The sequence below is a fragment of the Balearica regulorum genome, chromosome 16 (genome assembly GCF_011004875.1).
Source record: "Balearica regulorum gibbericeps isolate bBalReg1 chromosome 16, bBalReg1.pri, whole genome shotgun sequence".
Classification (NCBI taxonomy): Eukaryota; Metazoa; Chordata; class Aves; order Gruiformes; family Gruidae; genus Balearica; species Balearica regulorum.
The window spans coordinates 1,968,737-1,996,602 of NC_046199.1; the positions used below are offsets into that span (position 1 = coordinate 1,968,737).

At 45.3% G+C, this 27,866-nt stretch overlaps 2 long non-coding RNA genes across 3 annotated transcripts in view; one reads left to right on the plus strand and one right to left on the minus strand.

Annotated features, from left to right (window-relative positions):
• LOC142604174 (uncharacterized) overlaps positions 1-27,866 on the minus strand; it is a 44,466-nt gene that overhangs the window by 13,640 nt on the left and 2,960 nt on the right. The gene's annotated exons all lie outside the window — the stretch shown is intronic.
• LOC142604173 (uncharacterized) lies at positions 1,655-27,703 on the plus strand. Its single transcript, XR_012838063.1, has 6 exons — positions 1,655-1,988; positions 9,244-9,323; positions 19,011-19,115; positions 22,422-22,513; positions 23,325-23,409; positions 25,511-27,703. It is a non-coding gene; the product is annotated as an uncharacterized LOC142604173 (long non-coding RNA).

Below are 27,866 nucleotides of genomic sequence, written 5' to 3' on the forward strand. Positions count from 1 at the left end.
ACCCAGATGGGACTCCAGGCAACCACCGATGGACGTTGGACTCTCTCATCTCAAACGTCCAATTGCCGGCATCGGAAGAGCTCACTTGGGAACTTTGGAGACGGGAGGTGCCAATTGGTGAGTGTTAAAATTCCGTTCCTAAATTCTAAGCATTAGTGCATGTTAAAATTCCAATACCGTGTTCTAGGTATTTTGAGTCTGAGCGGGTTCAGGTCCCACTTTGGAAGAGTGCTCTAGGTATTTTGAGTCTGAGCGGGTTCAGGTCCCACTTTGGAAGAGTGCTCTAGGTATTCTGAGTCTGAGTGGGTTAGAGTCCCATGTCGGAAGTGTGCTAGGATAGATGTGCGTGGCCTGATCAGTGTAAGGCACACAAATTTAGCATACAGACATGGGGAACTTACCCGGCATAAAGAAGGGGATGCCCTTAGCCAAAGTACTAAAAAATTGGAGGAAAATAGATGGCACTGTGGATCTAGCAAAAAAAAAAAAAAAAAGAGGAATAGCATTGTGTAAGGAAGACTGGCCAACACTTAGAGGAGCAGAAGTATGGCCTTGCGAAGGATCGTTCAATTAAAGAAATGAGCTATGCTCCAGAAAACTTTAGAAAATGAAAAATCTCAGCAAACGGTTTAGTGGTATGTATGAAATAATTGGGCATATGACCACCATAAAGAGCATGGTCAAAAATGAGTACAAAAACCTCGAGGAAGAACTTTAGCTGCAGTAATTGTAATTTCACTGAGGCACCTTCAGAGCTGGTCTCTGCACCATCCTACATGCCTCCCCCTGTATCGCTTGTTGCTTTTGCTTGACTTTACCCTGTGGTTTCTAATGTTATCCCTAATCCTCTTGCAATGTGGCCAGCAGTGGTGGGGGTGCGTGCGTGCAAAATGTTCCTCCCCCACCGTCAATGTTAATTCTAATAATAAATTGATAGCAAGTGTTTGTGAACCAAACCACCTCTGACATCTGCAACTATTTTAAGGATCACATGCCAGGGTGGCAAAGAGAAAATTTGAAAGATATTTGTACAATATGTAGATGATTTGTTATTTGCCAGCAAGACATACTAAGATTGCTTGAAAGATACTATTTTTCTATGTACTGCTTTAGCAGAGAACAGGTCACCATGCATCTCTTTCTAAGCCTCAGCTGTGTCAGCAGAAAGTAAAATATTTAGAACTGATATTAACAGAAGGACAGACTGGGTCCAGACTATTGTAGAAATACCTCAACTGGTAACAAATAAAGAACTGTGAGGACTTTTAGGCGCAGTAGGATACTGCAGACCCTGGAGGTAAGCCATGGACAGAGGCTACCAAGGCAGAGGAAGTGGAACCTATACGCTGAGGTCCAGAGAGAGAAAAGGCTTTCCAAGCTGTAAAAGGAACTTTAGCTTCTGCTCCGATGCTGGGATTGCCAAGCTCTTTGAACTATTTGTGCGTGAGAACAAAGGAGTAACTAGCGGAGTCCTTATCCAAAAGCTAGGTTCACATCGCTGCCCTGTGGCTTATTACTCAACTCAACTGGATCCTGTAGCGGCAGGGAATAATTTCTGTATTAAAGTGAGAGCAGCAGCAGCGACAATCATAGAAAGAAGCAGATGATTAATTCCGAGTCACCCAAGAACTGCGCATGACCCGCGTGAAGTAGAACTGATTCTTAAACAACATACCACAACAAGCCTTGTCCCCACAAAGAGCATGTTGTTGTGAATTAGCAATTTTAAATGCAGATAATATTATTTTAAAAAGATGTAATGTTTTGAATCCAGCAACTTTACTACCTGTCAGCCACATCATGATTGTGCTAAGGTAGTGTTTCACTCCAGCCACCTACAGGAAGATCTGCAAGATCAACCGCCAGAGAACTCTGATCTAACCCTGTTCACTGATGGATCTTCATACTATGTGAATGGAAAAGGACACACGGACTATGCAGTGGTGAGAAACTTAGAGGAACTTGAAGCAGAACTTCTGCAACCCTTGGTGAGTGCCCAAGGGGCTGAACTGTATTAACAAAGCAGCCTGGTGGGAATGTAATCAGTGGATAACTGTTTATACCGATTCTAAATACACTTTTGGAGTGTGTCATGCAATGGCTATGCTATGGAAAGAATAGGAGTTCCTTACCTTGGCAGGAAAGAATATTTCTAATGGAACTGAAATCCAAATGCTGTTGGAAACTATTAAGCTTCCAAGGGAAATTGCTGTAATACACTGTCCAGCTCATATCAAAAGCTACAATGAAAGTAAAAGAAACGGTAAAACTATTTGAACTTATAGTCAGATAGGTTTGAAATGGCCTGAAGTTTTAAGGAATATTACTATGTTATATTGGGATATTGAAATACCCCTCACCAACCTCTAGTGCGGTCATCCACAGCAGTAGTGTTTGGCAGACCTTCGTCCCCGCTAGGACCAGCCTCCTAGATGGAGATCTACAGGTTACCAAATTTGCATTAGGGATACAAATGCTTTTACAAGAAAGTTTCAAAATTAAAAGGAATCATGCTCAGCAGTACCAACCCACCCCTCCAGAGATACAGGTACATGATTTTCAGCCTGGGGATTGAGTTTTAATAAAAGTATTTTCCTGTAAATCTAAACTGGAACCCAGGTGGGAGGGACCGCATACTGTCTTATTAAGTTCTTACTTTGCCATAAAAGTTATGGGGAAGGAAGCCTGGATCCACCAATTGCACATTAAACAGCTACCTGAGGATCATTCAGTAGATGAACAAAGACTGCTGATGGAGGAACCTACCATGATTTCTACTTTGGCGACTGAAACCATTGGAATTTCTGAAGGACGAAGGAGTTACGAATTCAGGTAATTTCTGTTTCCTTTCCAGGGCTACTTGGACATGGGACTCCTCAGATGCTTAGTTTAGCAGACCATCCGAGACTGTTAATAAGGGGTTTTACCACCCCTGGTTACGGGTGAAGTTGCTGACATTTGCAGTGCTTATTACACAGAGGGAAAGGATTCCAGCTGATGTCTGAAAGCTATGGGAACAAATAAAATTAATGCATAAAATACAGTTGGACAATACTCCAGCAGGATTCCAAAAAGTGTGGTCTTACCTCCTGGGTACCAAATTTAAGAGCTTAGGCAAAACAAATTTTTTATGGGTTATTAGTTTTTAAAATGATCCAGTGTTGTCTCAACAGTGATCACACCTTAGAGGCTACAAATACTCTGCTCCCATATGATAACAGGAATGTTAATAAAAACAGAGAGGACTGTTGTAGAGAAAGTTAGTTGAAACTTAGAGCTAGCAGCTTAGACATTAATAGCTAGACTGGACAAAGCCTATAGATCGTGGCATGTGAACTGTAACAACTGTACGACAACATGCCGAATACCTAACTAAAGAATTGGCCAAAACTGACCTAAGAGGATGTGATACCGGATATAAGATGATGATCGCTCAGCAACTGCTTAGTAATGAAACAGCAAACAAATCAAACCAATAAAAACCAATAAAAAGCAAGAAGACCCCAGACCTTAGTATTAATATTGTTCTTCAGAGACCTCTTCAGAGGCACCCAGCTCGAGCTGTAGTGCTATTAATAGAAAGCACTGCATAAAGGAGTTTGTCTTTTGGCTTACAGGGAAACTTAGCATCAAGCCCTGCTATGTCAGCTGGCGTGTGTAATTTCCATAACATTATTTAGGTGCTTGCTATTTTTTTTTACATGCTTCTGTTCTCAATTTTCTGACCTCTGCATCAGGAATGCAAAATTCACTCTTTTCTCTGCAATGCCTAGAACAAATTTACAGGAGTTGCTTTTATATGTCACCCATTTTGCTTTGAATAACCTGCCTGGACCTGAGTGCACCCAACGAAGCACAAAACTACAACATTCCTTTTGAAAATTCCAGACTATACATTACTACTTCTGCAACTGCAAAATCAGTCACCTAGGAAATGCTACAGACAGTGAGGTGATGCTGTTTCCTTATCCAAAGAAATGGTAAAAACACCTAAGGGTCAGCAGGAACGTAATTTGTACATACATAAAATACACTGCCCTGAGCTGGTGACTCACCCATCACCAGGTCAGAGAAACTTCATGTTGACACAGTGAGAGGGCTTCGTTCATGGAGCAGAAGAGCTCAGTCCTCTTCTGCATTTATGTTCTCTTTCTGGTAAATATGAATATTCTTCTTAGTCTTGTGAGTCTCTAGCCCTTTTCTGGATCCTGTTAAGCTCTTGACTACAATTTTATTACATGACTATGAATTTCAAATTTATTTCATTGAGGTAATAAAACACACTTTATCTGTTTCAAACCTGTTGCCTTTTACTTTCTTGTGTCTGCCCTAATTTTCACAATAACAGGCACAATCATATGTAAGCCTCTCACATTTTCACCGTTTCTTTTACTTAATTTCTTACTGGAATTCGCTAATTAATTAGCATAGCTTTGCCTTTACAAGTTATGTAACAAACATGTGAAAGACATTTTAATGCGAAGAACTTCTGGAGACTTTTTGCTATTTTCATCTTTCTTGTAATTTGTTGGGCTAAACATTTATATTTCTTTGAAGACAAAAGAAGTATTTTTAGTCAGAAATATTTTTTGGCTCTATTTCCGTAAAATCTTAATGAAGAAAGCTTTGTTTAGGAAGGAAACAGTGTGGTTGAAATTGCAGAGAGTAGAATGCAATTAAGAGAGGAATGAAAATTGAAGCTGTTTAGCTTTGGATCAACTTGAAAATCAAGTTTCCTATTCTGGACCATTCTGTCAATAAATCAGAATTCTTTCATTGTTATAGAAACCTCATGCAGACTTTTCCATACCCTTGTAAAGCCTGTCCATTAGAAGAAAAGATGATGTCTAAAGAACCATTTGCTTTTGAAATCTTTTATTATAAAGACATGAAATAGTTCTTCAAATCCAAAAGAATGATTTGAGCATACTTTTGATCATAAAACAAAAATTGTTCAGAAACAATAGTTTTCTTTGGTTTTTACAGAGAAGATGCCCAAACTTTGTAGCTCCTAATGGCCTATGAAACTGTGGGATGGGCGGATGCTTTCTGTTATACTATTTGTGATCGATGATACTAATTTCATTTGCTTTCATAAATATTGTGAGGGAATGTATATTGCACTGTTGATTCACATTTGTTTCCTTCTCTCCTTGATAGACAATTAGAAACTTTTGAGTTTTCTGAGTGTAAAAATCTCAACGTGGTGAACTTGTTTTCAGCCTGGAGTGTCAGACAGTGGTTTCTTAGCCCTTTGCTTTGGAGAGCCATTGGCAAGCATTTGAAAAGCAGTACAGAGCAATTAGTGGGACAAAATAACAAGATAATCCCAAGAATGGAGTTTTGTATGTGCTTGCAGATGTGATAAGTTACATCAAATAACTTCAAGACAGAAGGGCTAGCTGCCTACCAACTCCTTGTGTTGTCCAAAACACTCTCATTCATATTTCTGGCTTCCTCTCACTATATTTAGAGTTTCCTTAGGTATGTTGACTTTCATCTCCAGGATGTCTCTTCTGAAGCCTTCCTTTTGAAGGTTGTACTTTTGGCAAAGACAACCAATGCTGTTTGTCCGGGGCAGATGTGTCATTTTGTTCTATCTGCTATCCTGTAAGTAGGAGGTGTCACCCTCGTTTCTGTCCTTTAAACCAATGGCTATCACTGTAAGCTGGGAGGTACTTGATCCTTTTCAGTGCTGTAGATTATCATAAACATAATTTATATAATTTTTAACTATGCAAAAGTTAATGGAGGAGCAGGAATGTTCAAAGACCAAACTATGAAGCAAAAAGATAAAAACAAAGGAATATAAGTCAAGAAAATCAGGAATATGAAAAATGGCTGAGGAAGGTATCGCCCAGATGCAGCTAGAAAAACTCCTTGGTGAGTACGAAGTGATATTTCTCCTAAATTGGGCCATCTTTTGGCATTGCTGAGTCTGCACAGCAAAGACCAGCACTGTCATTGCCAAGTACCTTCTCCCAGCCTTACCAAGAGACGCACACAACTGTCCTGAAAAGGAAGGGACTTCCAAAGCCTTTTGGTGCTCTCCCTGCCCCTCCCTCCATTTTCTGCATGTTTTGTCTGTTGATCTTGAAGATAAGCACCTCAAATTTCCACAGAGGTGAACAGTAAAGGCTAAGGATGCTGCACAACTCTGGGCAGCACTGCACCACAGTGTTCCCATGATAAGTTTAACGTGATGCCCTTTGTGCTCAAAGCTGCACAGACTCATGTCCCAACATGGGGAGGCACTTAGAACTGTTAAGTACAAGCTAGGACTCTGTCTGGTGTGCTCATGGAGAACGGTATTGCAGTTGTTAACACAACATTTGGGCTTTCCTCCTGGACAAAGTATTAGTCTGAAATACAGCAGCCACGTATTAAAACACATTTATGGCTCAATCTAGCAGCAAATTGGAGGAGAGATTTGGAAAAGCACATTTTTGTTTAACTGGTCACTTTGTTGCTCCTTCTAAGCATGCTGCTCCCACAGTCCTTGTTCAGGCTCTGAAGCTCTGGCCCATTTGGCTGCACCGACCCCTTGCAGTGGGCACCTCAGACACATGACTCTGGGGTTGATTTCCAGCAAGCCGCAAGGTGTTTCCTCAAGGCTGCTCGGAATCTAACCCTGACTCATTTGGAGAGTCTCCCAGAGAGAGTCAATAGCAAAGTTTATTTCAGGAATCCCAATCCAATGCCTCAATCTCAGGCCTTTGCAAAACTCAGCTGTTCTCCAATGAATAACCAACTTTGGTAAGGTTAGCATACTGCCACCTGGCTTGGCAGCTCCAGGTGTATGAACGTAGCTCTGTGGGGTGCCGGACTTATCCAGGCTTGTTGGTGCCGAATACAGGGCCATTACGACCCAGCAGAAGGGGCCCTGGGGGAGTCCAGCTTGGGCGAGAGCAGGGATTGAGCAACTTGCTTGTCTTGCACTGATAAGCACTGGACCTGAACAGGGGCAGGAGATGAGCAATTTGTTCATCTTAACAAGATGCAGCGCCTGACAGGTCTGCTCCTTACTCAACTAAGTGACGCCTGGGGTGAGGGGGAGCCTTCACAGCTTGATGTTACTTTGGTAAAACTAAACAGACCACCGCTCCTCTGTACTGAATGCCTTTGTTTGCCGCCGCTTCCCCACCCCCCAGCCCCGATCAACTGCACAACAAGCCTTGTTAAGGGCCAATCGACACACAATACCTGACTTAGTCCCACCTCGCCAAAAGTATAAATCTGGCATTTAGAATCCTCTTTTCTGAGGACAAGACCTCCAACTATCCGGATGGGTCGACGGGCCTGGACCTCTCTCCTCCCCAAGCAGGGACGCCTCTTTGGTAAGACTTGCGCCTCCGATTATGTCGGATGTTACCCCAGGAAAACTATCATTAACAAAAGCGCTGAACTATTAACTTGAGCTCAAAATTGTTGCAGTTAGTGCATTTATCAACAGCAATTCTGAACTTTTATATCTGTCGCTTCAATAAATTACCTATTTTTCTTTTCAACTTTGCGAAACTGTTTCAGTGAAAGTCCTTAGTGGGGCTCTGACAGGCAAACGTTGACTCTGATAAGTGGCTACACACATAACCCTTTAGACATAAACCGTTGACCAAGTCTGGGACTAAGACTGGACCTTGCTGCACCTAGGCTCCTCTCTGAGAAGGAGTTTAGAAAGCAAGGGGGTCCTTTCTGAACCTCGTGACTCCATGGGAGGGCCTCCCTCAGCCACATATCAGACTGTAGCGTTTCACGTGACAAGCTCTCAGGGCAGGAGTCATAAGTTGTTGCTGTTGGGATTTGTTGTACCGTTTTCAGTGCAATCTTGTCATCTCAGCCCACAAATGTTTGTCCAGTTCTGTTGACTTAACTAAATCTGTGAGTCCAGGTGCAGGGCACAGGAAATGCTGTCACTCTGCAAGCGCCTGAGATAGTCATTGATGAGAAGGACTGTGAGACCATAAGAACACCTGATATAGTCTCAGATGCAGCACGATGCAGTACAATTGGTTTCACAATCTGATCTAAAACCCCCTAAGGGTAGTTGGGAGGTTTTCCGTTTGTTTCTCTGGGTTTTGGGTCAGTTTATGCACAGTTTGAGCTATTGTTTCAGTATGTATCAATAGTCCCTTAGTTTAGTTCCTAAATTTGAAACAAACTCATGATCATAAGTAAAGGCAGAAAGAGGTTAGAGGAGAATTTTGCTCCACCACATTATATCTTCTTACTAGAGTCTACTGAGCAGAATTGTGGGAACCAAAAGGTCGAGCAAATACCATCACACAAGACAAAAGACGGAGTTTCAGTGAGTGGTGCCTCAGTCTGCTGGAAAGGAGTTCCTGTTGTTTACCTGTGGACAACGGTTCACTTCTGTCACGCAGTTGTGCCAGAGCCACTGCAACAGTAAAGCTGAGCTAGCTCCTAAAATTGCTCTGATGTGCCTTATGCAAAGCAACTACAGGGCAAGGCATCCCTTCAGTGGAGAAACAGATCTGCCAGAGGCACAGGATGATTTCTGATTACAAAGGACTGGTGTTTTGGTGTCTCAAGGCCCAGCAAAAGCATTCCCAGCTACCATGGGGTGAGAAACAGGCAAGAAGGAAGGAAAATGCACAAAATGAGAGGATCTGGAGCAATCAGCAGAGTGCAGCTCTGAAGAGGCACTGTGTTACGGTCACACCATTTCCTCAAGATAAGCTATTCCTTGGGTCAAAGACATGAGCCTTGCCTGCGCAGCCAATAGTAAATGCAATATATTTCACTGTAGCTGTACGTATGCGTACCTGTACACAAACACATGAATGTAAAGAATGCTAAAATAATGAAATGAGCTCTAAGCTAAGACTTGCTGTGAGAGATGTGGAAGGAAAATAAAAGTAGCCAACAGAGCTTGGAAAATATTTTCAAGTCCCAATAGCATCCAAGTGTCAGGCAGTTCCCTGTCATCACAGGAAAGGTTCCCATTTTCCTGAGTACCAAAACAACTGCAAGATTTTCTGCTCTGCTGGGGGATAAAGAAGAAATCTCCTACAGCTAGGGCAAAGTACGTGATTCTCAAAGATGACAGTTACTAAACATTTATTCTAATGAACCGTAGTGGTCCTGTTTATGAAGATACAGACTTTATTGGGCTATAGTAGAATAATAAAAATGAGCAAGTTCTAAAAGTTGTGTTTTATTTTGCTACCCTAAATGCTCTTGACAGCAGAGATCCTATGAGAAATAAGTTGCTTTTTCTCACAGGGGACACGTTCTGCCTGGGAGAAGTCTGCACATCAACCTGAGCAATATTTGCTGAAGAGCAAAGCCCACGAGGCAAAAAGGTGAGTGCTGCTTCTTGGTCTGTTTTGGCTCTGTCCTTTTGAGCTTAAAACCTGCACAGGCCCCCTGAGAGCAGAGCAGTTTTTTCTGTTTTCCTCTGGGAAGCGCAAACACTGCAGCTGCGCTCAGCCGGCACAGCAGACTGCCGGGAGGGATGGTTTCTGGGTCTGCTGCTCCGCAGCCAGGCAAGAGCCCAGCACAACAGCCTCCGTGGAGGACAGGGCTCATGATGACTAACTCAGCTGTGAACTACTGTGAGTAACCTACAAGGCTGCGACTGCTCCTAGCTCACTTATAAAGTGGGTAAATCACAACATCCCTTTAAATCTTAAAAAGCTGTTTTTTGGTGTCCCCCCCCTTTTCTGTTCTGCAGACCAGGAGCCTCACGGGGAGGGAGAAATCGAGAGATGAGTCCTCTCAAGCTTTGGTTTTGATTTACTTTGAGGTTAAGATTAAAGCTGACATCCTGCAACAGTTTCTTTCTTTACTGGGTGTTGAAAGGTATTGTTCTGCACTCAGATGCGCTTCTGGAAAAAGTATTGCTATTGTTTGTTTTGCTGTCTTAACCACCCCTTGGTAAAAATCAAAACAGAGAAAATCAATGCCTAGGATTGTATTGGGTTTGTGTGGCAAGGTTTGGGTAGTGGAGGGGCTACAGGTGTGGCTTCTGTGAGAAGATTCCTCCATGTCCAATAGGGCCAATGCCAGCTGGCCCCAACACAGACCCGCCACTGGCCAAGGTCAAGCCCACCAGCAATGGTGGTAGCACCTCTGGGAAAACATACTTAAGAAGGGGAAAAAACTGCTGCACAACAGCAGCTGGAGAGAGGAGTGAGAATATTTGAGAGAAACAACTCTGCAGACACCAAGGTCACTGAAGAAGGAACCAGACACCAGAGCAAAGATCCCCCTGCAGCCTGTGGAGAAGACCATGGTGAGGCAGGCTATTTTCCTGCAGGCCATGGAGGCTGGTGGTGGAGCAGATATCCACCTGCAGCCCATGGAGGATGATGGTGGGGCAGGTGGAGACACCTGAAGGAGGCTGTGGCCTGTGGGAAGCCCATGCTGGAGCAAGCTCCTGGCGGGACCTGTGGACCCGTGGAGAGAGGAGCCCATTCCAGAGCAGGTTTGCTGACAGGACTTGTGACCCCGTGTGGGACCCACGCTGGAGCAGTCTGCTCCTGAAGGTCTGCACCCTGTGGGAGAGACCCATGATGGAGAAGTTGGTGAAGAACTGCAGCCCGTGGGAAGGACCCATGATGGAGAAGTTGGTGAAGAACTGCAGCCCGTGGGAAGGACTCGTGTTGGAGAAGTTGGTGAAGAACTGCAGCCCGTGGGAAGGACTCGTGTTGGAGAAGTTGGTGAAGGACTGCAGCCCGTGGGAAGGACTCGTGTTGGAGAAGTTGGTGAAGGACTGCAGCCCGTGGGAAGGACTCACGTTGGAGAAGTTGGTGAAGGACTGCAGCCCGTGGGAAGGACTCGTGTTGGAGAAGTTGGTGAAGGACTGCAGCCCGTGGGAAGGACTCGTGTTGGAGAAGTTGGTGAAGGACTGCAGCCCGTGGGAAGGACTCGTGTTGGAGAAGTTGGTGAAGAACTGCAGCCCGTGGGAAGGACTCGTGTTGGAGAAGTTGGTGAAGGACTGCAGCCCGTGGGAAGGACTCGTGTTGGAGAAGTTGGTGAAGGACTGCAGCCCGTGGGAAGGACTCGTGTTGGAGAAGTTGGTGAAGGACTGCAGCCCGTGGGAAGGACTCGTGTTGGAGAAGTTGGTGAAGGACTGCAGCCCGTGGGAAGGACTCGTGTTGGAGAAGTTGGTGAAGGACTGCAGCCCGTGGGAAGGACTCGTGTTGGAGAAGTTGGTGAAGGACTGCAGCCCGTGGGAAGGACTCGTGTTGGAGAAGTTGGTGAAGGACTGCAGCCCGTGGGAAGGACTCGTGTTGGAGAAGTTGGTGAAGGACTGCAGCCCGTGGGAAGGACTCGTGTTGGAGAAGTTGGTGAAGGACTGCAGCCCGTGGGAAGGACTCGTGTTGGAGAAGTTGGTGAAGGACTGCAGCCCGTGGGAAGGACTCGTGTTGGAGAAGTTGGTGAAGGACTGCAGCCCGTGGGAAGGACTCATGTTGGAGAAGTTGGTGAAGGACTGCAGCCCGTGGGAAGGACTCGTGTTGGAGAAGTTGGTGAAGGACTGCAGCCCGTGGGAAGGACTCGTGTTGGAGAAGTTGGTGAAGGACTGCAGCCCGTGGGAAGGACTCGTGTTGGAGAAGTTGGTGAAGGACTGCAGCCCGTGGGAAGGACTCACGTTGGAGAAGTTGGTGAAGGACTGCAGCCCGTGGGAAGGACTCGTGTTGGAGAAGTTGGTGAAGGACTGCAGCCCGTGGGAAGGACTCGTGTTGGAGAAGTTGGTGAAGGACTGCAGCCCGTGGGAAGGACTCGTGTTGGAGAAGTTGGTGAAGGACTGCAGCCCGTGGGAAGGACTCGTGTTGGAGAAGTTGGTGAAGGACTGCAGCCCGTGGGAAGGACTCGTGTTGGAGAAGTTGGTGAAGGACTGCAGCCCGTGGGAAGGACTCGTGTTGGAGAAGTTGGTGAAGGACTGCAGCCCGTGGGAAGGACTCGTGTTGGAGAAGTTGGTGAAGGACTGCAGCCCGTGGGAAGGACTCGTGTTGGAGAAGTTGGTGAAGGACTGCAGCCCGTGGGAAGGACTCGTGTTGGAGAAGTTGGTGAAGGACTGCAGCCCGTGGGAAGGACTCGTGTTGGAGAAGTTGGTGAAGGACTGCAGCCCGTGGGAAGGACTCGTGTTGGAGAAGTTGGTGAAGGACTGCAGCCCGTGGGAAGGACTCGTGTTGGAGAAGTTGGTGAAGGACTGCAGCCCGTGGGAAGGACTCGTGTTGGAGAAGTTGGTGAAGGACTGCAGCCCGTGGGAAGGACTCGTGTTGGAGAAGTTGGTGAAGGACTGCAGCCCGTGGGAAGGACTCGTGTTGGAGAAGTTGGTGAAGGACTGCAGCCCGTGGGAAGGACTCGTGTTGGAGAAGTTGGTGAAGGACTGCAGCCCGTGGGAAGGACTCGTGTTGGAGAAGTTGGTGAAGGACTGCAGCCCGTGGGAAGGACTCGTGTTGGAGAAGTTGGTGAAGGACTGCAGCCCGTGGGAAGGACTCGTGTTGGAGAAGTTGGTGAAGGACTGCAGCCCGTGGGAAGGACTCGTGTTGGAGAAGTTGGTGAAGGACTGCAGCCCGTGGGAAGGACTCGTGTTGGAGAAGTTGGTGAAGGACTGCAGCCCGTGGGAAGGACTCGTGTTGGAGAAGTTGGTGAAGGACTGCAGCCCGTGGGAAGGACTCGTGTTGGAGAAGTTGGTGAAGGACTGCAGCCCGTGGGAAGGACTCATGTTGGAGAAGTTGGTGAAGGACTGTCTCCCGTGGGAGGGCCCCCAGGCTGGAGCAGGGGCTGAGTGTGAGGAGTCCTCCCCCTGAGGAGGAAGGAGCGGCAGAGACACTGTGTGATGAACTGACCACAACCCCCATTTCCCATCCCCCTGTGCCGCTGGGGGGGAGGGAGAGAAAACTGGGAGTAAAGTTGAACCCAGAAAGAAAGGAGAGGTGGGGGGAAGGTGTTTCAAGATTTGGTTTTATTTCTCATTACCCTACTCTGATTTGATTGGTAGTAAATTAAATTAATTTTCCCCAAGTGAAGTCTGTTTTGCCCACGATGGTAATTGCTCAGTGATCTCCCTGCCCTTATCTCAACCTGTGAGCCTTTCCTTGCACTTTTTCTCCCCATGTCCGCTTGAGGAGGGGCAGTGATAGAGCGGCTGGGTGGGCACCGAGCCTCCAGCCAGGGTCAAACCCCCACAACGATGGACATATAAAGTGAGAAGAAAGATTAAATGGCTACATGTGGCAAGATGTATGGTTTCCAACAAAGAGATTTGACAACAGATGCTGAAGCTTGAATGTTATTCCTGTACAATTTCCATAGAAGATACATCTCTGCAGTGCTCTGTATTTCTGTAGCTGCTTGGGAAAGAAGTGGCGTTTCAGTGCTTGACATCCTGGGCTTTTCACTAGAATCCAGTGAAGTACAACATAAAGCCATAGCAGAGCTTCTGAAAATGCTTAGTTGCTGCATTCTAGGAATACAACGTGAGTTTCATCTCAAAACAAAGTTGAAGAAGGTACTTCTAAATTTTTGGCAAGTTTAAAGTAGTTTTCCTTTTCCTTTTTTTCTGTAAAGGTGCAGTGTGGTTTTGAGTTGAATTCTTAAAACAGAGAAATGCTGTTGGATAGTAAGTATAAGATGAAGCAGCAGTAGAAAATGCAGTAAAAGGGGTCATGCTCTGTCTGTGTGGGCTGAGCTGCCCTCGAGATAAAGGACTCATAAAAAGCAGAGCAGCAGTACCCTCTGTTACCGGGAAGGACACTATGGATTTCCATAAGAGCAAGAAATATGTCTCTTGTACTGGGAAGAACCTGCAGGAAAACAACTGCCTGAGTGACAGAGGCAGGAGATGTGCGGGCCAGTTGCTTTCCTGACAGACCAGTATCAGGGAGAGCCTGTAAATCTGCCAGCTCAAAAGGGATCGGTTCCTACATAACCAGATAAATACACAAAACCATCAAGGAGAATGGGGTTTCCCAAACTATATTTCTTTCAAGAATAATTTTCTGAAATGACAAGGTCCCTATTTAAATTGAAAACGTTAATTTTTTTGAATCTAAAAGGGACCTGGCTCAAATGCTGCAGGGAATGGAAGCGTATCCCATACCCAATAACTGGGTGGCAAGCTAATTAGTAAGAGAAAGTTTTAAAAAAACAAAACCACTTCCAAAAAATGTAGAGATGTAAAGAGTTTGGAAAGACTCTTTAACAACAGTAAGCATCTTTTTTTTTTTTTTTTTTTTCTTTCTCCCTCTCAGGACTTGTTTTCCCTGAAGCACTAATTTAAGCAGTTACCTCTGGCAAGCGGACTATCCCAAACCATGCATTGCCGAGTCACAGCGACTATCGTGAGCATGTTCTTTACCCATGACAGATCCTGCCTTTCTTCATCCCTCATGAAGAGTGCTCAGCTAAGGTGCATCACTTTGCGCTTACCACTGGCTAAACTTTGAAACACAGAGTTATTGCAATTTAGTGGATGTGGTCTAGTGAACAGTAGCTTAGCAGATGTGGCAACTTGCTACCATACCCTAAATTACTCATGTGTCTAGTTTCCCAGTTTAACTGTATGTCTTTGTTATTCACAAAAGCACCCTCTGAAACATCTCTATATTGCGATACATAAATGATAAAGCAGAGAAAAAAGATAAAATTTTGAGGCAGAAGTAAGCAATGCTCCATTAGTGTCCAAGTTACTGATCTTCGTGGTTCACTGGTGCGATAGTTGTTACAGATTATCAGAAGAACTTGTTATTGCAGGTACCCTGCTTGAATTGACCCGTTCATAAGAAAACATACAAGGAGGAGTGTTGCACTGATATGATCCTATTTCTGGCAGAAATACTGCTCTGGAAATACGCCGAGTCTCTGCCTTTCAGATAGCGTTAGAAGTTCCAGAATATGGAAAGTGTACTGGGTGAGAGTAAATCATCTCCAATTTTCCTTAAACGGTTATGTCTTTCCCTTTTCTGTAAGGACTCTGAGTTGCACGTAAGCCTCGTTACGATTACATAATATATGTACTAAAGGTACAGCAAGAAGTTATTTAGTGAGGCCAAAGATGATAACAAAAGGAAGTGAAAAATGTTCCTTTGAAAAAAAGAAAAATTGGGTATTGATTTCATTACCACATGATGAATATGACTTGCTGGGAATTCTCAGATGTCCTGTAAAATTACACTGAGCTGCAATGTTTCATATTGAGGTTTAAAAATTAATATTGGTGGCCAGTGTGTGGGAAGGAGCTACATTCTTAAGAAAACCTGGTATCGGTTTAAACTGTAGAAAGCGTTTGTTTCCTGCCTGCAAGTTACAGTTCTCCAGGGAAGGATGTGATCAGGATGTTAATTTTACTTTTGGTTCAGGTTTCTTGCAACAAGGTGGCTTCAATTAACTCTGTAAAAGAGGATTTTCATTTTGTGATGTTAGAAGACTTTGTTCTAGATTCTCTAGGAAGACTCTGTTGTTGCCTGTTCAGAAAGAATATAACTCTTGATCTGGATTTTCTTAACTTCACCATGTCTTACAAAAACACAGCAATCATCTGAACTCTTCCTTTCAATGCCACTTCAGGTAGAGTGGGCGGACCGCAGGATGGTACCTGGGCTAACCAGACTGAATTAGCAGTGCTCAGAGCTCTGGGGAGCGTGAGGGCTGTGTTAGCAGAAGGATAGTCTCGGCTTCGGAGAAGCTGCGTTAATTTGAGCTCTGCGCCTGTCGCTTCAGGTTCAAAGCAACTGCCGTGCTCCAGGATTTATGCCTGTGGATCAGACCTGGATGAAACGTGTGGCTGAAAGCACAGAATGCATCCCCAAAGAGAAAATGGTCAGAATGACTCTAAAGCTTTGTTCCTACATCTCTCAGGGCAGGAATTGTGTTCCTACGTCTTCGCAGAGACCACGCTGTGAAAAAGCCACGAACATGAGGGAACCGATCTAATTAAGTTGGTGCACATGGATGCAGTCTTGGGTGCTTGCAAGTGGCTTGGTGGACACCTGGCATCCAGGCAGGGTCAACCCACCACACGCTTCTTCATCTCTGCAGGTGGGGAAAACAAGCTCCAGATTGTGTTTAAAAGAGAGAGATGTGCAAGGGAAAGGCAAGAGTCAGAGACAAAAGAAATATACTTCTCAGAAGTTACCAGGGATCTGACATTTTTATGTGGGCTGTATTTATCTTTGTCCTTGGTTACTAATCCTTCACATTTACTGTGGTTTGGTTTATTCATGGCTGTGGCAATAATAGAATTTGGTCATGAAACAGAGGACTCTCTATTTCTTCTTAAAAAAGGGAGTGATAACAATAGACAGTGAACCGAATTTTCTCCCCTCCTGGCAACAAAGTTAAGTAACTTTGGGACAGCAGACTGCTTACTGCAAGAGGCAAGAGACTTGAGTGAATTTACTGGTGAAATCTTGCAAGAAATCGGAGATTCCCAGCTCCTCCTGTACAGAATGGACACCAGGAGCTCGTGTCCCTCTCAGATACCTCTTTCAAAACAACTCCCTGCTGTGTGCTTGCTCTGCTGTGTTGTCTGCTATCTTCTGCCCAATGTCCGTGCCCTTGAGTTACGGCAAAAATCTGCGTTAACCTCGTCCAACTTGAACTGTGGCAGCGACTGCTACCAAGCTTAGGAAATCATCGGAGTTGTCTCCTGAAGGGGCACAGGATTCACTCCGTGTTGGAGGCTCAAAGGGAGTGTCTGCACAAAGCAGGGAAGTGTTTGAACATCAGGATCCCTGGGCTCTCCACCCTGTTGTTTGGAGCAATGTGTAATCAAGAGCAGAACAATAGCCACAAAACCCAGTGTCAGTGGCTGCCATTCAGAGGGACCTGGACAGGCTGGAGAGGTGGGCCCGTGCAAACCGCATGAAGTTCAACAAGGCCAAGTGCAAGGTCCTGCATGTGGGTCAGTGCAATCCCAAGCACATCTAAAGGCTGGGCAAGGAATGGATTGAAAGCAGCCCCGAGGAGAATGACTTGGGGGTGTTGATTGATGAGAAGCTCAACATGAGCCGGCAGTGTGCGCTTGCAGCCCAGAAAGCCAACCGTGTCCTGGGCTGCATCAAAAGAGGCGTGACCAGCAGGTCGAGGGAGGTGATCCTGCCCCTCTACTCCGCTCTGGTGAGACCCCACCTGGAGAACTGCGTCCAGCTCTGGGGCCCCAGTACAGGAGAGACATGGAGCTGTTGGAGAGAGTCCAGAGGAGGGCCATGAAGCTGATCAGAGGGCTGGAGCACTTCTCCCATGAGGACAGGCTGAGAGCATTGCAGTTGTTCATCTTGGAGAAAAGGCAGCTCTGGGGAGATCTAATTGCAGCTTACCAGTACCTGAAGGGGCCTACAGGAAAGATGGGGAGGGACTGTTTATCAGGGAGTGTAGTGACAGGACAAGGGGGAATGGGTTTAAGCTGAAGGAGGGTTGATTTAGATTAGATGTTAGAAAGAAATTCTTTACTGTGAGGGTGGTGAGGCACTGGAACAGGTTGCCCAGAGAGGTTGTGGAGGCCCCATCCCTGGCAGTGTTTAAGACCAGGTTGGATGAAGCTTTGGGCAACATGGTCTAGTGGAGGGTGTTCCTGCCCACAGCATGGGGGGTTGGAACTAGATGATCTTTGAGGTCCCTTCCAACCCAAACCATTCTATGATTCTATGATTCTGAAGGGAAACAGTCCAAGACGCTTTAGTGCACGGGGTTCCCAATTCTTGGTAAGCTTTTCAGGGGAAAGAGAGAAGTGTTTATTCTTTCCCCAGTGCTGCAGACAAAGATGTGCTGCTCATGGGTCGGGGAGAAAAATGGCTAAAACAGTAATATGGACACACCTGCTGGAACTCCTGAAAGCCAGCTGTCCCCTGAGGGGTTTCTCTGGAGGAAAGGTTTCATCACAGACAGCCTCTCTGCTAAGCCAAAACCTGTCCCTTCACCAGGGGATGATCCAAACCAGCCTCCTGGACCAATTCATTTTGGAGCACTTCAGATAAACACCTTCTCTCTGCAAGGCTTCAGTCCAGCCTTGGTCATGACTGCTGCACTGTAACTTGGGAAATCACCAAAAATGAACCTAATGGAGTGCTTACAGAGCGAGGAGGCTGCAGAGCACGCTGCCTTCTAGCTGTGCAAACCTCATAGCCTCTTAGAGCAGATTCTGGTAGCTAAAAAGCTTGATCATTTTGAAGATGTAGATCGGGATGGACGAGTCTTCCTGATGCTCGAATTCTTATGCTAGCACCCAACTGAAAGTTAAAATCTATTGTGCGGAGTGGAAAATGCAGCAAAATGAGAGTGCTAGTGTGGTGTGCAACAAAGCAGTTGGGTGTGAGTCAAAGCTTCATAAATCTCCAGGCATGTTTCAGGTGCTTTGCCTATGTCTTCAGATGACTACAGATCAGGGTGTTCAGAGAAAAAAATTTTTATTTTTTTTTTCCTCTTCTGAAACTTGGGCTCCTGATTTCCGTTTTCTTTCTCACTTGGCTCAATACAAACAAAATTATTCAATACCAAGGCAGATGCTTACTTGTTAAGAATTGCAAGGCTTTTTTACCATGAAAGAAACACTTGTGGGAAGTCTCAGACTACAATTTGGGAGACCAGGGTTTTCCAGACAGCTGCACTGTGAAGATTGTTGTACTACCAACAGATGCAGGACAAGGGGTGCCTGGTTCCCCTTTCCACCTAATGCATTTCTTTTCCGGACCTGCATCCTTATGTTCAAACCCAGACAGAGCTGGGGATTAATTTGTATTTAGATTTGTATTTGTAGTTCAAAGACAAAAAACATTAGATGGGTGGTCAGAAACCCTAGGCTATCTAAAGCTTCAGCCTTTCACTTTCCCTTTCCCTTCGTAGAGTACCCCATAGCCACTGACAAGGCTGTCTCCTCCTCTCGTCCAGTTCCCACAAGGATGTTGCTAATTACTTTCTCTTTTTTTTTTTTTTCGAGTGGTCTCATTTGTGCCTTTCTTAATGTTTTTTCTTTGTGACTGGTAATCTGTTTTCTGTTTGGCTTATTGCTGTAACATGGAATATTTTCTCTGCAACTGTATTAGGCACGTGTCCATCATCTGCAGAGACTGAAGAGAGAAGAACCAGCCAGAGCCACACTTGTCACATCCCTTGCTGGGCGGGAAGGTTAGCTTCTGCCATTAAATAGGGTTAGTTCTGGACTTACATACATACTACATAGTATAGATGAGGGAAAGGGAACATTGATGCTTGCTCTGTATGGATTTGGGCTTCCTTCGAACATCGAGCTGGGAAATAATTTCAGTCTCCCCTGTCTGTAAAAACACCAGTCACTGAGCTGACTGCACAGAACCCGCTGCTGCGAGAGCAGGTAAATACGAGCCAGGCAGGGAGACACGAGGTTGCCTTTGGCATTCCTTCTTCCGGCAAGGATCGTACCTGCTATTAGTGCTACCAGGATGACGTGATTACAGCCCACCACACAATGGGTTGGAGATCCGTTACCTCCCAGGTCCAGCCAAGTGCACGTGTGCTTAAGTAGCCTGGATACTCCACGAGAGAAAGCTCAACTACTTCACAGATGTGTGTGGTGCTGAAATTTGGTTCTGCCAGACGTGCGCTTAGCAAAGCAAACGCAACGGAGAGTGTTCTGGGAAATCCTTCTTTGCTTTCATGCAAAAGTAGAGGCTGGTGTATAAATCCCCAGATATTTAACTCCTGCAGACTTTTGTCTCTCTGGTGGTAACAGGCAATGAAATCGCTGTCCATTCCCAAAGATTAGAATATTGTTAAAACACTAGGTTTAGCAACTTGGCTATGTCTGGATCAAATCAAGTGTTATTTCTCTTATGCCAGATTTTAACCATAGCTATGCCCTGCATGCTTGGGCTGTAAACAATCTTTGCACATTTCTTTTTGAGAAACAGAAGCAGCATTCTGGAACCAACACATTTTTAAATTTTTTTAGTATCTTGAAGACAGGTTGGCCTGAAATTAGGGCTCATAAGGTGATTTCATGCATCTAACAATAAAAAATATTAATTTTTTAAAAGAAAAAACATGTCCAATCTTCACCTGACACACATTTGTCTTATTTCACTGCATAGTTGAATCATCTGGCTGCTCTACAAAGCTATTTTTCACATTTTCAGCACTTTCCCTCCCTCATATACATCTGAATTCTTGGATAACTCAGAAACTGATTACTTTCATTTTTTTCAAACAACTGCCCATTTATCAGAGGGAAGGCTGACCACTTTGGTATATCTGCTAGAGGGGCTGTACAGCACCAGCAGGTCCTGCAGCAATAAGCACAATGTACACATGTGCTTAGGAACAGGCTCTCTTCCAATGCGTTCGTAACTCCTACAGACAGAAGTGATAAGGAAAAAGCACAGAAGCAAAGGCCTGAGTTACCAACAATATTCAAGTGTCTAAAATTAATGAGAATTGGGCACTAAATATCTTCTCATAGCCTGGGGCAAAATTAAATGTCAGCAGTCCTGAGATCCTTCAAACCTTGCTTAAGCCCTGCCCAAGTTTCCACCAGTCAACTTCCCCATGCCATCCATATTTCTGCAGCAGGCACGTGCGCAATCGCAGAGGGTCTCGGCACTTGCTGAGCCAGAGGGAATGAGAGAGATGGCCAGTGGTAAAAGCATTTTCCTTGGAGATCTGAGAACAACCACCTCTGCTTGGATGGTTTCAGTGTTTTATACAACAGAGAGCAGCCTCAAAGGAAGCCACAGAATACCCTGCTGTCCACTTTACCCCATTACTAGGGTGTGCACTGAAGACATGGGTGATGAGAGTTCAACTCTGTGCTCTGGAGGAAGAAATGAAATAGTGTTTGCTTTCCCACAGCCCGAGCGCTCTGGCTCTATGTTTGTGGGGGACAGAGCTGCTGCCTCCTGGTCGTAACACATTGGCTGGGTTGCAAGGCTCCTGCTCTGCTTGTGCGCTGTGTTGGGAGACTGGACATCTAACTGGGGGCTGAGGGTCCCACCAGGTACAGCCTGAGATCATCTTCTGTACTCAGAGGCATGGCCAAGTTGGGATACAAAACCCAGAAAGCGAAGTGCTGCTTCCTCTTCTGCAAGGTGTCTGAAGGCCTTTCAAGATGGCCTCAATGCCATCAACACCTCAGAGCCCGTTTCCTTCTGGCCTCACATTTCTAAAGGCCAAAGAGCAAGGCGAGGAAGGATTTAGACCCAGGAACTGTCGCAACAGTTGTGCAGCCCCATCAAAAAGCACTGATGTAATCCTTCCTTGCTTTGCATGGGCACCAGCAGCCTTGCAGTGGCAGCATTATTGCTCCCAGGACCAGTTAAGTTATTGTCTGGAGCAAAAAGTCTATATCACCGTCTGTTTGAGACGGCATGATGCTATGTGCAGTCACACAGGGAATCTTAAAAACTCTTTTTATTGTCCATGACAGTGACTGCCAAAGCACTGGAGTCTGTAAAAACATGTGACTAATGAAGCCATTCCCATGGTACCCAAATCAGCTCCTTCGTAATTTACTGAATGGCTCTGATCCTCGCTGTGGATTTGCTGTCATCATTAAACTAAGGCATTTACTTTCAAATGAATGCCTGTCAGCCTTCCAGGTATGCTGATCTTTATTGATCAAATAGTCTTTCTCACCTTGTGAAGGAAGGGTATTTCCAGCTCGCTTCTGTTAGATTAGCATTTGAAAATAAGGTCAAGGAATCAAATATAATTTTGGACTTTTCGATTCTTAATTAATTCACATAATCAAATCAGACCCTTACTGTCAGATTGGCAAAAATTAACTTCAAATTAAAGCCAGCAAGTGAACTTCAGGATGTTGAAGGCAACAGCAACTTCATAAGTTTTCTGTAAGCAATGCCATGATACACCTAGAATAGCACTTTTTTTTTTTATTTGTATGTGCATGTACCGAGAATCAGAAAACTATGAAAACCACGGGGCCTCCATTTTTCAACCATGACTATACAGAAATCCCATTTAGGAACGTGGATGAGTTGCACAATGTAACTTAACCCAGCTGACCGCTCCAAGGTTTGAAAAACCTGTCCTAGCTTGTATGTGCTAATTAAAAAAAGACTGAACAGCACTTCTACTAATCACTCTGATTTTTGTACCGCAGCCTACTGCACACTTCTGTTTGTTCAGCTTCTGCTGATATTTGTTACCTTGTCTGACTGGTACATTTGTCCCTGCAAAACTTCCTTTGCAGGTGCAGTTATAATGGCAAAACCACACATTTAACAGTATCTTCGGTCTGTGTGAGAGGGTGGATTGCTCGAAATGGGTGTTTTAAACCCACTCAGCATTTGTCTTTTCCTTTATGAGAGATTTATTTTGACTAGGCTTAAGTCAATCACAAATTTAGGAATAGAAAGATAAGCTGCTGCTTAAGTAAAATAGATGCATTCGCAAGATCTGTGCCTATGTGACAGTTCAGAAACGGATCTAATTGCTTGCTGCTTTTTTTTTTTTTTCCCCAGGACTTGGTTTGAATTCCAGAACTGAGATGCAATTTGGTTCTGTCAACGCTTAGAAAATTGTGTTGATTCATATTGTCAATTATCACTAATAGGTATGTGTCAACTTCCAGTTAAGGGGCTATGATGAGAAAATAATCTAAAACATATGCTCGCGTGTATGCTTTTTCTTCCTATATTTGCCTGATCAAAACTTGTGACAGAAGGTAGCATTTCTGTCAAATCTGGAAAAGGTTGTTTCTGGTGTTGTATAGTTTCTAGACATATCCTTGACATTTTTATCCACGTGCAACTTTTTGAAATATAGCCATGGAACAGAGTGTTTTCTGGCAATTAAGTTAGGACTTACTCCTTGTTGAAATGGATGCAATTAAAATCTTGTATACACATGGTGGTGTTCTTGGTCAAACCTACTGACTATTTTTCTGAGTGAGATGCTACTCAAGAATAGCAACAGCGTTTTAAATGCTTTTGATCTCATTAAGTGCAGGGAAAGTCTTAAATGAAAGAAGTGACACCTCTGCAAATGTGATTGCCTTGCAGGTGGTTTCTGCACCTCTGTAAGAGGAAAAAAGGCTGATGGAGACAGGTAGCATTGATGCAGTTTTGCTCATGTAAAAAAAAAAGCCACAAAGTCCTCTGTTCCTATATATACAGGAGGAATTGAACATGAACCATGTTCTTGGCTTTCAGGACGAAGCCTTGTTTCTCCTGCTCTTTCTCAACCATATTTAGAGCTTGTCCAAGCTGTGCGTTCAGCTTCTTGGCTTTTTTTAATGCCCAAAGGTGTTTACCCTCTTTCTCCTCCTATTTTCTGACTGTATCAAAAATGGTATCTAGCAAAACTTCTGCCTGCATATTACTTCATTCCTGAATGCATTTGTCTGTGATTTTTGTCATGCTAAGCAATAGGTGGGCCAGCAACAGCATGTGATTTCCAGGGAGCTCCTAGACAGGCGCTGGACGACGGCTACCACAGCTACCAGATCAGGTAAGCAGAAATCTGAGAGAAAAGCTGCGTTACAAGGGCTATGGTTCCCAACCTGAGAATTCCTCACTGGCTGAACAAAATGTTTATTTTAAAGGACACCCTGTGCAGTTATCCAGGCAGGAAGATTAGAAAACAAAGTTGTGACATAGGAGAGTTAGACTGTCTACATCCACTGTTTTCAGTGGATTTTGAGCACCTGATTTGTTTAGCACCTGTGAAAATGCCTGCAAAAACCATGTTCAAAACAGCAAAGACTTGGAGACAGTTAGGAAAAGAACCAAGTCCTGCCTTTCTCCCTTCCTCTAAAATAGTGAATGGTGTGTTTAAACTTTTCTTTGCAAGTAATGAGCAAGCAGTTTCAAGCGTAAACCTCTGCATTAGCTGTTCCCAGGAGATTTGAACTGAGAGCTGGCTAATCTTCCAACGCTCTGGAAAAAAGGGTCTGAGCTCTACCATGAGCCACCATGCTCCCCTCCTACCCCCTCTCCCACAAGAGGTGCAGGAGAAACCCAGCAGCGCTCCGGCATGACACTGCACCATCCTGCTGCCCTCAGGCTGCAGAAGTGACCATAAAAGCAAACCATCCCAACCCACCTGTAGGCTCCAGCTTGAGGCAGAGTGTTTTGGGTGCTGTCTTCTTTCGGGGTGCACCAGTTGGGGCTGATCATCTAGCTGCATTATACATTTGTTCATATTGGTAAAAAAAAAAAAAAACAAACCCAAAACCCAAAATCATAGAATGGTTTGGGTGGGAAGGGACCTCCCAGCCCATCCAGTGCCACCCCTGCCATGGGCAGGGACACCCTCCACTAGCCCAGGTTGCCCAAAGCCCCATCCAACCTGGCCTTGAACACTGCCAGGGAGCCAGGGGCAGCCACAGCTTCTCTGGGCACCCTGTGCCAGGGCCTCAGCACCCTCACAGGGAAGGATTTCTGCCTCACATCTCATCTCCATCTCCCCTCTTTTAGTTTAACACCATTCCCCCTTGTCCTGTCACTACACCCCCTGATAAACAGCCCCTCTCCAAAACCAACCACCGCGCCCCCCCCGCTCCCCAAAAGCCCTTTTATTAGATCTGCAATTCCTGTAGCCTTGCTTTGTGACCCTGCCCACGGCAGTGACAATAAACACGGGGGTTTTTTGCTCGCTGCCCCTTCACACCAGGGCAGGGCCGGTTCGCGGAGCCGCTCGGACCCCGGCCCGTGTGTCCCCCCCCCGTCCCCCCGCCCGTCCCCGCGGCCTCTGGTCGCTTTTGCGCCGGCGCCCTCTGGCGGGGGCGGGGGGGGGTGTGCGGGTGCTGCTCTTCCCACCCGGCCCCAGGCGTCAGCCGGGCTAACCCCGGGCAGAACCCGCTCCGAGGGGCCGGGGAGGGCCGGTGTCTCCGGGCACTCTGGGGCCTGGCCGCTGTGTTCGCCCGTCCCTACCCGCGCCTGGCGTGCAGCTCCTCGTGGCCGCAGAACCCCCAAGGATACGGGATGCAAGGATAAACGATGAAGAGGCAAGGGGTGGTGAGAGAGGAATGTACGCACGAACAACAAATCTTGAAATCCTGTCACACTGGTATGGAACAGCCTTTTCCTCTTCCAGCCTGTGCCGGTGCTCGGGGCAGGGGAATCCCAGCGGAACCTTCTCCTCCACAGATGCTCTGCTGAGCACGGCGCTGCTGCTGGGAGTTTCAGTGGGGACACGCTGACAGATGCACAGTGCAGCTCCACAGGAGATGCGTTTTTGTGAGACAAGGGATGTAGCTTGGACTCCAGCGTATGTGCTGTGATTAATTCAGGCCAACCACCCTTGCCTATCTCATGACAAATCCATTATTTTGTTAATCTCTGCATGGAGATCATTGTAGTGTTTGATCTCTCAGCTGACACGAGCAGCCAAGCTGACTGAAAAGCTCAGTCCCACGAGGAGAGAAGGTTGATGCCTACTGGGCATTTGGCATTCAATGTGCACAGGGATTTCCCAACCCTTGGGGCATGAAGTGGAGAGAAGAATACAATCCCTTGTATTTCCTGACTCAGGGAATAACCCAGTCCAGAAAGAAAATGGTACAAGTGGGAGTGATGATCACCTTAATCTCTATTACTCTTCCCTGCAGAGAGAGCCGATAGCCGTCACCCCAAGGAACACCACCATCAGTGGCAAACAACCTGTCAGGAGCTTCAAGAGACGTATCAGTGAGGTCTTGAGCGCCAGGGTTAGACTCCGTTTAGGAACAGGACCTTTTCTGCAGTAAAACACTTCCAATAAGCTCTTGAGGACTACAGTCTTTAGGACCAAGTCCTTTCAGGACTACAGTTGTGAAGAACATCAGAAGACATTTCCTGGAGGATGATGGCCATAAATGCCTGCAAGGTGTGCCTTAACATGTGATTGCTCCAGGCAGAAAAGGGAGTAAATACATCCAGTGGTCATGGGAGTGCGGCTCTCGGGAAAAGAGACTTACATATAACTTCATGGTGGTGGGGTTTGGAAAATACTCTCTGGTCATGAGAAGATGTGGAGTTCTTCTCCAGACCTGAGAAAGCATTTGGACAGCAATGCTTTGTGTACAGAAAACAAAAGAAAATAGGAACTAAAAGGTTTTGAGACAAAAAAGCAAGGCAAGGATGGACTGGCAGGAGGACTGTAGCTTGACTGTCTCCTGGATTCCGGAGAGCAGACATTGTATATTCTTGTAAACAGAATTGCATTAGAGATAATTCACCATAACCAGAGTTTTCCAGTCTGTGGCTTAATGTTCCGCAAAGTTCAACTTTGGACAATAACTTTTGCCCTTTTTTATGCTGCTTGTGTCTCTGCTTTTCTCAAAAACAGCCCAAAAGTGTCTATCTAATTTAAACCCACTTCTTAAAATTTTGCCAAGAGGTTCAAACCTCTGACTTTGTGTGCGTATTCATGCAACTGCCGTCCAATGTAATATTCCCTTAATTGTTTTAAGTTGTTCGAGAGTGATTTTACTCTTTAGTCCAGTTGACAACAATGCAGGATCATTTTTGGAGTGGAAAATGGATTTTAGTATGGCTAATTATCACATTCCACTTCTTCATAAATAATTTACCAGTGCTCTGGCAATTATTTTCCATTTTTCTCTCAAAACACTGGTGAACACTCTGCCTCAAAAGAAACCAAGTAGAGAACCTATTTTTTTATTATTATTATTATTATTATTTAATAACTGAAATCAAGAAAAAAGAAACAGCAGAAGGATAGGGAAGAAAATAATGACAGTGAACCTAGCACAGCAGCAGCCTAAGCATTGCTATGTTTTACTAAGTATTGTGAGAAAGAGGAGTAAGGATGAATGTGGGGGTTGGTTTTGAAGTGACTGAGGGTTTCACATACTGGGTAGATAAAAGCATGGTGAAAGACAGAAAGAAGAAAACTTGCACTCAGCTTGAACAATGCTAGACTGTGGGCTGGGAGAAGCCTCAAAAACAGGCATTTAGACCAAGTGCTGGATCCTTTGGGGAGAACTTTCACCACTGTATGAATGCACTGATTAAAATGCAAATTTGGCATTTCAAAAACATGTGTTTGTAAAAGCAAGCCCCCAGGAAGGGTTTGAAATCCTCCCCCTTCGGCTATTCCCTGCCCGCACAGCCAGAACTATACCTACACCACCCCTGTCCCTATAAGGAGGGCTTTCGGCCGTGAAGCAGATCTTTGTCCTCACTCAGGCTGTGACCGAGTCCTGCAGGCTGCCTCTGTCGGACGCCTCCTCAGAGGGGTGCTGCTTCTCTGGGCTGCTTTGCTGGAAAGCCACCTTCTTCCATACAACTACTTTCTTCTCCAAACCTACTACACCCATTCTCCAGGCTTCCCTAAGAGCACAGACCCGTCTCCTCCAGATTTCCATCAAGGATCCTTCTCGCTGTTCCACTCTTTTTGGGTGGAAATAGGGCTACAATTCTGTCTTATAGATATCTAAATGAAGATTACCTTAAACCTGTGTCAGTGAGTTTAAGCCCAGCTGTTAACACCACTTATTCCACAGCAATCTTTAGACTAGACATTTTAAATTGAAATTACTGAGAGCAGGATTCAGTGTTACACATAGACTTAGTAAAAACTGACTTACACAAAACTTAAAGCAAAAGCTACTTTAAAACTCAATGCTCACGTAAGCCTTAAATTGTGCCTAGACAACCAACACGGTGGAAGAGTGACGTTCACTTTGTACAGAAAGATGCTTGGCCATCACCTAACAGCAGCCAGAATGAAATTCTTCCTTTTGCTCCCCAGGAAATCACACAAACACAGCCAAGATGGAAAGAGCCATGCACCATTCTATCATCTCAGTTTATGTGTGTAATAGCTACTTAAAATAGGTGTCTGATGTCGTCACATTTTGGCACTAGGCGAAAGTATGGCTTCAGCATCACAGGGAGCTCTAGAGCAGGGCTCTGAATTCAGTAAGGCAAAATTTGAAGTTTATTCATCCCAGACTTTGC